This window comes from Brassica napus, chromosome A9 (genome assembly GCF_020379485.1).
Source record: "Brassica napus cultivar Da-Ae chromosome A9, Da-Ae, whole genome shotgun sequence".
Lineage (NCBI taxonomy): Eukaryota > Viridiplantae > Streptophyta > Magnoliopsida > Brassicales > Brassicaceae > Brassica > Brassica napus.
In genome coordinates, this window is record NC_063442.1 from 20,287,397 (window position 1) to 20,302,303 (window position 14,907).

Consider the following 14,907-nt stretch of genomic DNA (forward strand, 5'->3'; position numbering starts at 1 on the left):
GGTAAAAAATTCCAAAAATAATTCGTTGACTATTTAGGGCTTGTGGCTATCAACAAAGCATTGCTATTTGTTGCCGTCATTTCACGACATAGTCACAAACAACATTTGTAGCTAATATCTACGATTAGCTACAAATTATATTTGCAGCTATTTTGGCCACAAAAAGTAACATTCAAAACTGTGGCTAATATATAATTGTTCAAAATATGGAAAATATAACAAAATATATATATATATAATATTATAAAATGGGTTTACAAAATTAAATTGATTTACCATGAAAATTTGATTTGTAAATTAAATTTGGTTTGTATGTGTTACTAAAAACAAGAATTTGGTTTATAGACTAAAATTGGTTTACAAATTACATCTTGTTTACTAAAAAAACTAAACCAAATAAAAGAAAAAAAATTCTCTAGAATAGCATTTTTAAGTTTTTCTCACAAAAATAACCCTCAACGAGTAAAATGACCAACAAAAGTTTTATTAAATAGTAAAAGTACATTTTTACCCTAGGGTTAACTAATCTAGACTTTTTTTTAACACAACTAACTAATCTAGAATTATGTTTAAAATTAAAGGGTAAATTTTTGGAGATAGAGTTTCAAATTTTAAAAAATAAAAATAAAAATGAAAATTTTCAAAATTAAAAAAAGGCTATTTTAGTATTTTTGGAGTTATTTTTATGACAAAAACTTAAAAATGCTATTTGAGAAAATTGCCCAAAAATAACCTAAACCTAATACAAAATTGTCTATCTTCTCCGCATCCTCACCGCCGCTTCTTCGCTTGGACTTGACGGCGACAGCGACCACCACCGCAATGACTGCGAGCACCACCACTGCATTGCGATTGCACCGCTATACAAAATTGTCTATCTTCTCTTAAGCATGTATTATCGTCTCAGGTTGAATCGATTTCTTAAGCCATATTCAGAGCAGATTGTGAAGGTCAACAAGCCCCACAACGCGAGACGGCTTGAATCTGAGAGGCATCGCGAGACCGAGAGAGAGAGAGCAAATGATTCGCGCTTCAACACAGGGTTCATCGACGAATAATCTTGTTTATCAACGGCTCTAGATGAGAAGCACCAGCTGTTTTAGTAGATAGAGCCTTGTATTGAGACGATGGTTCTTAGACCATCTCCAATGTATGCCTCTTTATTTTCCTCTAAAATAGAGATCTCTATTATAGAGGTGAATTTGCTCCAATGTATTACTCTATAATAGAGTTCTTCTATTTTAGAGAAAATATAGAGGAATGTTACTTTTTACTTCTATATTTAAAGATGAAAATAGTACATCTCTATATTTTTCTCTATAAATAGAGGAACTCTATTATAAAGACATGCATTGGAGCAAATCCACCTCTATAATAGAGATTTTCTATTTTAAGAAAAATATAGAGATAGAAAATAGAGGTGGGTTGGAGATAGTTTTAGTTTTGTTGTTGTTTTCTGTTGTTAATCTTCTCTATTAAAAGAGAAGTACCATTTTTATCTACTATTTAGAAGTCTACTAGAACCATTTCATTAATCACATAATATGACATAATAATTAATAGGAATATTAATAATAAATTTATTTTAACTATAGTTTTGAATTTTATTTTCAGTTATAACAAAATATGTTTAGAAAAATCTAACAAAATCCTACTAAATTTTTAAATAATTTTTATTAAATATTGCATTAATTAATTTCGTAATTAAGTAATATAATGCTTTTATTTAAATAAATTATCATCTACCACTAAAACGGGTTCAAATTTGTTAATCATATCAGATTTGTTTATACAAATGAAGTTATTAACATATGTTAAAAAATTATCTCTACAGCTATATATTTTCAAAAATCATATGTTGAAGAATATTTTTTATTTGATTATTTCAAATTATGAAAACTCGAAAACGTAATAAAAAAAAGTAAAATGTATAAAGCAAACCCCTATATTAATAAAGTAATAAGAAATCTAAACAATAAAATTAAAGAGTTATAAAATACATAACACTAAGATATAAATTGTATATTTAAATTTATATAATAATATCAAAATTAAATATTTATAAAATAAAAATATATCCGCACGATGTGCGGGATAAACTCTAGTGGAGATTAAAATGGAAAGGAGAAACAGATAAATAGAAAGAAAAGAAGAAACAAAGCAAAAAAAAAACACAATCATTCGTGTCCATTAGATCATAACGCATTCGATGGTTGATATTCATTTCAGAGGGATCCGTGCCTTTCTTTATTAACCAATCAGAATTCAGTTGCTTTTTCCATTGGGAACATAATTCAATTGTTTTTAATGTTGAATTAACATGTCCCTTCAGAGTAAGGTTATATGGGTTTTTTCAGAGTTGACTCAAAACATAAAGTTAAACACAAAACTAACATCTCCTTCTTTTTTATTTTTGTTTTTCTCTATTCACTCCACATGTTTACATTATTTACGAAAATGCCATTAAATTTTTTTTTTTTCGAAAATGACTTTTTTACTCTCAACCTCATCATCTTCAAGTATTTACAAGATTGTCATTGCCATCAATACCCTAACCACCATGAACAACCAATTTGAAGCTCTTAATGCACCTAAAATCGATTCACACTCTCTTTCTCACTTGTTATGAAATAAAAACAACATCTCTTTCACTTTGCCTCCATATTCATCCAAAAACTCAAGCTTTTGATTCAAATTTTTTTATGGTTGATAGAGCCATTCAAGCATATTATTCTTGGTGGGTTACTTTCGTTTTGAGATTCTGGCTGGTTGGAGAAGACTTTGTGAGCTAAGGAAGCCATCTCACTAGTTTAAGGTATGAAATTGAATTTTTTCTAGATCTTTTCGCGTAGAAGACTTACCCGTAAGTAGTTTGGCCGTAGAAGACTTACGGGTAAGTCTTCTGGTCAAGTAAGTCGTCATCTTTGTTTGTTAAAAAAAATCTAGAGAATACCCTAGACGACTTACTGGTAAACGGGTTAGTTTTGCATTTGACCGAATAGTGTCATATATTTGATTTTTCCTGGATGACTTACCACTAAGTCATCTCCGAAAAAACAAAAATTTCAATATTTTATTAAAGCTAGTCGACTTATCTGTAAGTCGTCTCAGGTTACATTTTCAATTGGAAAATAAAACTTAAATATTTAACTTTTTCCGGACGACTTACGCGGAAGTCGTCAAGTAAGACGACTTACTTGAAAGTCGTCCAGGATAAGCAAAGTCGTCCAGATTTATTTCCTAGATTCTGGTCAAACCTTGCTTATCTCGGACGACTTCCTCGTACGTCGTCTACCTGGACGACTTTCAAGTAAATTGTCTGGGTAAAATTAAATATTTAAGTTTTTTTTTCGAACTGCAAACTAACATGAGAAGACTTACAAATAAGTCGTCTAGTTTTAATAAAATATTGAAATTTTTGTTTACCCAGAGACGACTTACTGGTAAGTCGTCCAGGAAAAGTCAAATATCCGACACAATTCGGTCAAATGCAAAACTAACCCGTTTATCCTAGACGACTTACCAGTAAGTCTTCTAAAGTTTTTTTGTTAACAAACAAAGCGGGACGACGTACTCGTCCTATTTAAAATTCAATTGAAAAAATGACCTGTTTGGACGACTTACTGGTAAGTCTTCCTGACGACTTTCTGGTATGTCGTATGCGTCAATGTTTAGTAAACTTTCATTTTCTCTATCTTTACTAAAGTGTTTTTTTATGATTTTTTGTAGATGATGCGTCAGTTACATGCAGTGTATGGAGAATGGTTATTGAAAGATTGCCGTTGGAATTTTGTGGTTGATAATGTCAAAGGAGCGAGAATCATTTTTTGGGGGGAAGGTTTGACACATGCTGAACTTCTTGCAATGGCTCAGGAAGATTTCAACGTGGACTTGAGCACATAATCTGTGGAGATAACCTACTCATTACCAGCAGAAATGATGCTGCCCCCAGACACCCCTCTTATTCATGTTACAAGTGATAGACAAGTTCGAAACTTGCTCGAGATAACCAAAACGTATGGAGTACGGTTTTGTGTATCAAGCCGTAGCAAGGTGGAAACGGTTTCAGAGTTTAGGGAAGAAGATGATGAAGCTGATGAAGCTGATAAATGTTTTGAATATGATGATGATGATGATGATTTGGTTGAAGATGAAAATCATGATAGAGAGGAGGATGATGGGGAGGAGGATGCTGGAATCTCTATTGTTGCTGAAGCGGACGAGAATGGTGAGGATTACAGTGTTTATGGAAAGGTTGAAGATGAGGATGAGGAAGATGATGATATGTGTTTTGAAGATATCAAAAAGATTGAAGGAGGAAGATCGAACGGTAACAATATATGTCAACCAGAGTTTTGTTAGCAAGGATGCACTGCTTTCAGAACTGCGGTTGAGAGCAGTGAGGTTTAAGTTCTCCTTCAGAATATACAAGTAAACGAAAACTCTCCTTGTGACAAAATGTCCGGTTATGGTTGTCAATGGAATGTCAGAGCGAGTGTGAAACATGGGACAAACACGTTTTAGATAACAAAGTATGTGGAAAAACATACATGCTCAGTGGGAGACCGACTCGCTCAGCGGAGACACTGTACTCCAAAGTATGTTAGTAGGCTTTTCATTGATCGTGTTGGAATCATTGATGGGTTGAATCTGCAGCATATCACTGATGCAATGAAGAACATGTTTGGCATGACGCTTGATTACACCACTTCATACAGAGCACTTTTATATGCACAAATATTGGTGAGAAGATCAGCAGAAGATGGGTATTCGCGTCTGCCATCATATCTCGAGAAAATCTCCTTAGCAAATTCCGATTCTATGATGGCTATAGAACTTGATTCTATCAATAGATTTAAGTATCTATTTCTCTCTTTTGGAGCTTCTATCAAAGTTTTAAGTATCAGAGAAGGGTCATTGTGGTGGATGGGACTCACCTAAGTGGGAAGTATGGAGGTGTTATGTTAGTTGCAGCCGCACAAGATGGGAATTTTCAGATATTTCCATTGGCTTTTGGGATCGTAGATGCTGAAGATGAACCTTCTTGGGAATGGTTTGTGTATCTGATGAGCAGCCTCTGGTGATAGTCTCCGACCTGGCACGCGGCCATTCAAAGTGTGTGTGATAAGGTGTTTCCTTGGGAAACCCGAGGAATATGTTATTATCACCTTCAAGATAACATTGTCAAAAAGTATAAAGCGAAACATCTCTTGTGCTTGGTGAAAGTTGCTGCTTATGCTCATACGTTTTCAGATTTTGACCGGTACATGGCTGAGATACGGAGTGCAAACCCGGACCTTGCAACGTATTTGGAGAATGCCGACGTCAGCCTATGGTCAAGGGTTTGTTGTCCGGGGGACATGTGCAACATAAAGACAAGCAACATCGCTGAATCTATTAATTCCTCTCTGAAGCGAGCTAGAGGATTTCTGGTTCAGTTCCTGTGAGAAGCTAGGAAAGTGGTTTTGGAAAAGGAGAGAAAATGCTTTGAGTCTCCCAACTCAGCATAGTCGAGGTGTTGAATACTTGCCTGTTGTTCGATCGGAGATAGCGGATACGATGACGGTACAACCAATTGATGGATGGCGATTCTTTGTGAAAGGTGGCAAAATGGACTGTGTGGTTGATTTGGAACATGGAAAGTGTGATTGTGGTGTCTATGCAGTGGAGAAAATACCTTGCTTTCATGCTATAGCTGCTGGAACATATGTTGGTTTGCATATCTCCACACTTGTATGTCCAGTGTACTCAAAGGATTTTCTGTTTGCAGGATACTCAGAGAATATATATCCTTGTGTTAGACAACAAGTTGAGGAACGCACATGCTTTCCTCCGGATGTAAAGCGTGGTCCGGGAAGACAGAAGAAATCAAGATGGCAATCTTGATTGGAGCTATCCAGGATGAGAGGACGCAAACCCCAGAAGCAACACAGGGTTTATAGATGCTCAAAATGCAAGGAAACTGGCCATACGAAACCACAATGTAAGAAATGACGTAGACGACCTTCACGTAAGTCGTCCAGAAGGTCGTCCAGTTAGTCGTCCAGGGTTTTTTCTTTCAGAAGACCTTCAAGTTAGTCGTCCAGTGTTTAGTCTTCCAGAAGACCTTCACGTAAGTCGTCCAGAAGGTCGTCCAGTTAGTCGTCCAGGGTTTTTGCTTCCAGAAGACCTTCAAGTTTGTCGTCTAGTGTTTAGTCTTCCAGAAGACCTTCACGTAAGTCGTCCAGAAGGTCGTCCAGTTAGTCGTCCAGGGTTTTTTTCTTCCAGAAGACCTTCAAGTTAGTCGTCTAGTGTTTAGTCTTCCAAAAGACCTTCAAGTAAGTCGTCCAGAAGACCTTCAAGTAAGTTGTCCAGTTAGTCGTCTAGTGTTTAGTCTATGTATTAAAATTTTGTGTTATGAACTTATCTGTGTCAACTTCTTTGTCAAATTGCACTACCAAACAAATTTAAGTAGGTCTTGCCATTTATATTATCCGAAAGGTTACAACAGGTCACTGCACAGAAGACTTTCCAGACTACTTATAGTTAAGTCGTCCAACATTCCAGACGACTTAACTGTAAGTCTTCTGCGAAGAAGATAGGTTACAAAATAGGGATCAAGTTCAAATACACACATCAGCCTAATCTATCATACAAAATAATCTAACGTAGCATGTTTATCACGCCTCATACGCACCCAGGTTGGCATCATTGTCCTTGTTTAAGAACTCATGTGCATGCTCTTGAAATATATCCACCGCCATCTTATCCCTCGTAGACTTCCCGTTGACCTTAGCAAAGTCTTTTTTACTAAACTTTATCCCAAGAGCATGACATTAAATGTACTTTAGAGTGTACACGCCACAATCACCAGCTCGGGCCGGAAGTATATTGTCCAGTCTCTCATATGTGAATGGCTCTAGGCTGTATTGGGCACGTTGTTCGTCTGAGGAAGAGCACTCAACAAGCAGATAAGGGACCATGTAGAGAAAAGGCTCCATTACCACATCAAGTTCTTCTGGGGAGATACTGGAACAAATGCTGTCAAAGACGACTATGTTCCTCTTAGGGATCGATATCCACATAGCAATCCAATGAGTGTTGCTGTAGTTCACTGGCGCATAGATATCATCAATATCCGTCCCCAAAACCTTGTTCGATTGCCAAAATGATGGTATAGTGCCTGCATAATAATTCCACGCCCCACCAGGGAGTTTTCTTCCTAAACCGTTCTGATTGAGCTCCGAGTCCTTAAAATCCTTGAAGTTGAATCTCCATTGCTGAGCAAAGAGATGATCAAGGAAGCACATTCTCTCGCTCCTGAAATGTTGTGGGTTAGCGTCGTACCTCTTCCTCAGCACATTAATCCAAGCATCAATATGCTGCATATAAAATATGGTACAAGTCAGAAGATATCAGACGAATTAAGTCGTCTGGTAAGTCGTCTACAAAGAAGACAAACCAGACGACTTACAAGTAATTTGTAGACGAATTAAGTCATCTGGTAAGTCTTTTACGTAGACGACTTACCAGATAACTTATTGGTAAATCGTCTACAAAGAAGACTTATCAGAAAGTCATCTAAGTCATAGCAGAAGACTTACGCAGTCCTCCAGCCACTCTAAGGATGTCCGGAGAATGTGATACCACCAAGTTCTACTTGTACGTGGTTTTTTATCGAGAGCTGTTCTATAATGACTGCAAACACAAAATGTTGAAAAACAATCAGTTTTTGTAGACTAAAGGAAGCTATTATGGGAAAAGCAAACACTTACGGGCAAGTTTTCAACCAATCAGCAAGCTCGTTCAACTTCTTCTTGTCAATTGGTGCAAAAGGATTATAGCCTGGATAAAGGTTTTTGTTTGGAATGATCACTTTGGCCGTGATGTTTGCCGTATAAGGAGATTGCTGTGAGTCAGCAAGTCTCCTTGTTTGATCACTCTTTGCACTGCAAAGGGCCAAAGCAGCATCCCTCTTATCCTGATATCTAGCATCCTCCTTCTGTAAATCCGAAACAGTGGACTGATTTTTGTCCAATAGAACAAGGCTCGGTTCTGGAGCTTTATCTTTCGAGGAACTAGTATCTGCGGCACATCTGGACCTTTATCCTCCGGCAACCTCTTCCTTCTCGCGTTCGTCCCATTAACACTTTCACTCTGCAATATATAAGATGGGTTTATAAAATAATAACCAAAAATCCATTTCAAACAATAATAACCAATGAGTGTCTTCAAACATGAAACAAAATACATATACAAAATCCATACACTATAAACAAAGCACACATGTTCTGACATACAAGAAACAAAGCAAATGCAACTTTTCAGTTCTTATTCTTAAAACTTTGTCTAGTCAATCTCTTGTTGGGAGAGGATTCGTTACTAACCCCGGGTTCGAGCGTCAGTTTAGGTGGAGAGGTAGTGTTTTGAGATGATGTCCCTGTCTCTCTGTTTTGAGATGATGTCCCTTTCCGTTTTGTGGTGTTACCAACCTTCTTCTCCATAGCTTCCACCATTTCCGACAGATACTTGATCTCCTTAAGGCACGTCCCAAACCCTTCCCTCATGGCATCAACTACGTCCTTTAACATGGTTTTAATATCCTCGTTGGTCAACCCACCAACAGTCGTAGTCACCTCTGAACGAGCCACTGTATGAACCTGTTCACTAGACTCTGCATGTGCCTCTTCACTAGCCTCTGCAGGTGCCTCTTTACGAGCTTTCTTCCAAGGTCTTGGACTGTCTTCCTTCACTACCTTTTTCTTCGCTGGACTCACAACCGCCGTCTTTGTATTGACCCTAATACCGGTGACTTCCCAGTGTTCCATGGTCCACTTCCATGGTTTCTTCACAAACATGAGTTTAATTATGTTCTCCGCGGGCGTGTCCTCAACATCAAACTCCCATTTTGGAAACATTTCACCAATGTCCTTCTCAACAAAGTTGATCACCCTAGTCTGCAGTAAATAGAACATATGAACTTAGATATTTGACGGATTAAGAAAGATGGAAAGAAAAGACTTCGCAGACGACTTATAATAAAGTCGTCTGGAAAGTCTTCCAGCTGGACGACTTAGTAGACGACTTATAATTAAGTCATCTGGAAAGACTATCCAGACTACTTAATTATAAGTCTTCTACTAAGTCTTCCAGCTAGAAGACTTTCAGACGACTTAATTATAAGTCGTCTACTAAGTCGTCCAGCTGGAAGACTTTCCAGACGACTTTATTATAAGTTTCGGCGAAGTCGTCTAGATTGAAGTAAATACATGACTGAGGATAGCCTCTTTAAAGCATCTGCATCCTTTGCCACCCTTGTAAGCTAGTATCGGTGGAGAAGGATTGTTTGGGAGAGGGTTACCATAATTAGCACCCAATTCCGGCAGAGCTGTGTACACCCAGACCTAGAGAGCTTGTGCAAACCCATTAATAGTGTAACAACCCGAAATATCTTTGCCCTTCACAGAGTCCATCAGCACCTTAAACGCGACTCTCCCCCATGGATAATTCTCAAACCGTTCTAGCTCCATCACTAGCCTTGCCAGACTAACCCGTGTAGGGGTTGAATACTTTCTCCCTTCAATATATCCAGTGAAGATGGCAAGGTACGCGAGCCGCTTGCAATCATCCCGAGACCACCCTTCGCATCTCCCAAATGCTGCTATTATCTCCTCAGTATATGGCCCAGCTTCGACATGAACTCCCAACATCCCCCAGAAAGAAGTCAACTCCTTTGTAACAACACATTGAGGTCTCTAAAGGTCCTCGATGTACTCGCAGTTTAGACCAGTGAGGTTTTCAAACACTAACAGTGAAAACCTCACAGGTTCTGGACCAACGAGACTCCACAGCTCATACTTCTTCTTTATGTCCAGCTGGAAACCGAGCATGTAGTGAACCAGCCTTGAAGCCCATTCAAATCCCAGGTCTTGGAACTTAATGAAAACTCCCAACTTCGACTCCTTCAGCTCTTCATATTCGTCATCATGAAGAGCTTCCTTTAAAGCATCATGCAACGTCCAACAAGTATGATACGAAATGCTATGCCATGCGGAGGACTCTTTCCCTACTGTATGTATTCTACGGGGGAGTTCTGGTATATCCATTTTTTTCCCTGCAAAACAATCAAAGACAACCATCTCAAAACAATCAAAGACTAATAATTAAGTCAACCATCTCAAAACAATCAAAGACTTATAATTAAGTCGTCTGGCAAGTTTTCCAGCTGAAATACTTATAATTAAGTCGTCTGGAAAGTCTTCCATGGAAGACTTTCCAGACGACTTAATTATAAGTCTTCCAAGACAAAACATTTTAAAGCCGACCTGAAAATTCGGAGAAGATATAGTCGCCTTTGACGTATCGGTTATATATCGGCAAAAAGAACGAGTGTATAAATTGATAGAGACAACGTTTTATGTTCATCTTTTCCTCAATCAATCACTCGACAGTAGAGATATAACTTACCGGCGGCGGAGTTCAACAAGACGCCTCTGAGAGAATGCACGCTAGGGTTTCCTCTCAGATCTTAAATAGAGGAAGCGGCTGTGAGAACAGTGGTGAGAACGATGGTGCAGCGGAGAGATAACCGGCAGTGAGAACGATGGATTAGAGAGAATCGACGGAAATCGCCTTCGAAATCGCCTTTGAGAAAAACGGCGTTAGGGTTTTCTGAATTTCGCGAAAAAATGAATAAAAAACACCTTATATATGGCCGCTAAATAATACGGTTAGGTTTAAAAGTACATTGTAAAATTAAAGGTTCGGTCCGGTTTGGACGACTTACTAGTAAGTCGTCTGTTGAATACTGTACATCAGACGACTTACTAGTAAGTCGTCCCAGACCCTAAATTTAACCCCTAAACTAAATTGACAAAATTAACTAACTAACCACGTTATAAAGCCGTAGTTATACTTAAATAGTGTTTACTATACACAGAAATAAACACACTTACGTAAATTTTAAAGTTTTCAAAAAAATATTTATGCATTCCAAAATCTAACCCTAAGAACACATACAATACTACAACATATGTTGGTAAAACCTAAACCAATGAATATCATGATTCACTACTTTCACTCATCTATGTTGAAAACAATTAACTTTTGTTATATCTTAATTTATATCTCTTAAAACATATGTTAATTAGATGATTTCAATTTTTTACTTATCAAAATATTTTTTACAAATTTTTTAAATTATTTCTAAGTAGAACTAGTCCAGACGACTTTCCAGTAAGTCGTCTAGACGACTTACGGAGGTTAGAAACGTAAAAACAATTCGGTTTTTTTTTGTTTGTTCACAAGGGGCTGGTTGTAATTTCAATAGCCTTTTAGGTTACTTTTGTATTTGCTTCAAGTTTGGGTTTAGTTTTGCATTATAAATCAAGTTGTGAGTCATATTTGGCAATTTTTCCAGGTTATATACTTAGATGTTATGTTTAATGTTTGAGAATTATTAAGGTTAAAAAATAGATGTGGAAACTCACCGAATTGAATTAACTTTAAAATCTAGTTTGGAGTTTTAGTATTATGTCTGGACTCTGGAGATAGGCTTTGAGGGTTAGGTTTAAGGTTTGTAATTAAGATTTGGGAAAATATATTACAAGTGTTGGATTTTCTTAACTTATAGATTTGATTTGTTTTTTTTTTTGAAATTTCTTATAAATGTTGGGTCTGACATATTATTTATATTTAGAGTTTATAAGTAAGGATTTAGATTTTAGAATAATAATCAAATTTTTAGAGTATGGTTAATGGTTATGATGTAGATTTTAGAAAGAAAACTGTTAAACTATTTCAAAATTTGATACTAGTGTTGGATTTTCTTTTTGTCATGTTAATTATTATTTATTTTCAAGAGTTTCTAAGTAAATGTAGAAAATTAGGTTTAGGGTATGATTACAGTTTATAGTTTGAAAATTTATTTCTTCAAAATCTAACCTAAACATAACATATAAATGTATATAGTATATATATGTCCAAAATATAACACTGTTCATATAGTTTGACGTTTATATTTAAGAGTTTAATTCATGATCTAGGATAAATGGCTTTAGGGTATGTTTAGGGTCTAAAGTAAGTTTAGGATTTATATTTCTCCAAATAGCCACAAATTACATTGTGGCTATATACTTCAACAAATTTTTTAGTGGTTAATAGTGGATCTTTTATGTCTACAAATTATTTTGTTACTAATTTTGGCTAATTATCCTCAAAAAACTATAACTGTAGTTTGTAGCTAAATTAGCTACAAAAATCTTCATAATAGCTACAAGTTTTTCTTTTTAAATATTGTGGCAATTTTTGTAGCTATTTGTAGCTGTAAAACTCTAGCCACAAAATTTGTGTGGCTAATTTGTGGTTATTTACATTTTCCTTGTACTGGATATTTGGCTGAATAACTCTAATACGCCACGCTTGGTGGCAAAATTACATTTCCCCCGAGTTTCCAGTCTTTGGTGGCGCGTTTTTAAATATGGGATAATTGTATAAAGCGTCTAGATTATAGGAAAATCCCTTATATATTATTTGAGGATCTTTTAAAAAATTGTAACATCAATTTTGTATTAATTACAAAATAAACAATTTTGCTTATGTGGCATCACTAGAATGAATTTGAATAAATGTTAGTTCAACCATATGTTTGCTAGGAAATATCAATATCCCCTATATATGATATACACGTTATACCCTATTTAGTATCACTAAAATGAATTACACCTCAAAGCAATTATTTTTCCGATGAACCATTATAACATTTATAAACATCATCGACATCACTAGCAATTCAACATCCTTGACATCATTAACCATCCATGATGAAAGATATATTGACTGTTCACTATGCCAAAATTCTTGCTACGGTCTCCTTATAATGAAATTATCAAACCTGATTCATATAAAAAGTGGTGAACGACGTCTCAAAGTTCTTTAGAAAGAAACTAGATTTTACTTGAGCACAGTATCCAAGTTACATATCAATTCCCTACCCATAATCAGAACATTCTGCAAACCGCAAGAATTCAACAATAAATTATATGCAATCTCATCAGAAGTAAATTTGAGGTGCGACAAAAATTTAGCTTAAACAGAAGTAAAAGAATAGATCATACATTAGAGACGTTTTGTTCAGTTTTATATATCCTCATGTAACCAACTGCCCATTTACATGAAGTATACTTCTCAAAAAAGTATGTGAAATATTATTAGCAATTGCATTTGAGAACTCATACAACTTCTCAACAACTGCGCCAGTACATGATGTATTATAATTTTTCTAGAGACTAGAGATCTCCATATCATGCTTACATATTTTTCTACAAATGGTCCAAGTACATGATTTATTAATACCATTTGATCAATGAGATTAATGTCAATATTTTTGCAATTTATATATCAAGTTCATGCTTAGAGGTATCACCTAAACGTCAATTTAAAGGAAGCACATTGTTAACGTTACATCATGGTTTTGATTATTTTTTGTAATTGTATGATTTTGATCCCATTTAAACCAAACCGTTTAGAAGAAAATCGTGGCTGGTTATTGGAAGTAGTGAAGTCTTTTTAATTTAGCTTCTTATGAAAATTTAGTGTTTGGAAAATTATCAGAACATCGTGAAATACAATGTTAACATCTCATGTAAAAAGAAATATTCACTTAGTACATATTAACTAACAAATATATTGCCTATATATTTTGTGACCAAATTTAAAAGATTTGGTTAATATATTCTTCTCATTTATACATCCTAAAACTTAGGGCAATTAGATATCCTTTTGCAAAAAAATCCTTTAAATATTATATATGGTTCATTTGATGTACGCAAAGAATTACCTATAAGTTACCATACTTATACATCACATTAACTTACATATAATAATTAGGAGTAGACGTTCGGATACCCATTCGGGTTCGGTTCGGATCTATTCGGGTTTCAGGTTTAAAGATTTCAGTCTCATTCAGGTATTTCTAAATTTTGGTTCGGGTTCGGTTCGAATCTTTGCGGATTCGGTTCGGGTTCGGATAACCCATTTAAATTATTTTTACAATTTTAATATTCATTATATGCTTAAAAGTTTTCAAAATCTATAAAATAAAATAATATATTGCATATAAATTTGTATAATATATGTCAAAATACCTAAAATTAACATATAAATTGGTTTGATTTGAATATTTGGATAGAAAATCAATAGATATTTCAAGTATTTTGGTGTTTTGAATATATTTTAGCTATTTTAGACATTTACTTTTGACTATTTACATATATTTTCAAGTATTTTAGACAGCTTAAAAGTATCTTATACGTTTTGGATATTTTTAATATATATTAAATCTAAAAATAAGTAATATATTTAGGTATATAAATCTATTTCGGGTATCCGAGATACTTCGGTTCGGATCGGGTTTGGTTTTGGATCTTTAGATACCAAAGTTTTGAACCCGTTCGGATATTTAATTAATATTGGTACGGATTCGGTACTAGTTTTCGAATTGGGTTCGGTTCTTCAGATCCGGGTTTTTTGCCCAGCCCTAATAATAATTGTAAAATATGTTATAGCAAGTAAGATTAATTACATAGTCCATTAATTACATATGCATACCCAAGCTATGATACTATATTGCGTAAGGATGATAAAAAGAGTTATTCTTGGGTCCACCCCCTAGGGTGAACCTCTAGGTTCACCAACCAATAGGATTTCATTATTTCAAATTCGATATATTTTAAAAAAGGAAACAAAATATTGTCAAGATATATTATTTTTTAAAATAAAAAGGTTAAAAAATTAGAAAAAAAATAGTAGTTAGAGAAAAACGAATTTAATAAAAATAGTAGTCAGGAAAACACTATACCCTAAATCCTAATCCCTAAACCCTAAATCATAAACCCTATAAACCCTTGGGCAAACTCCAAACCCTTGGAT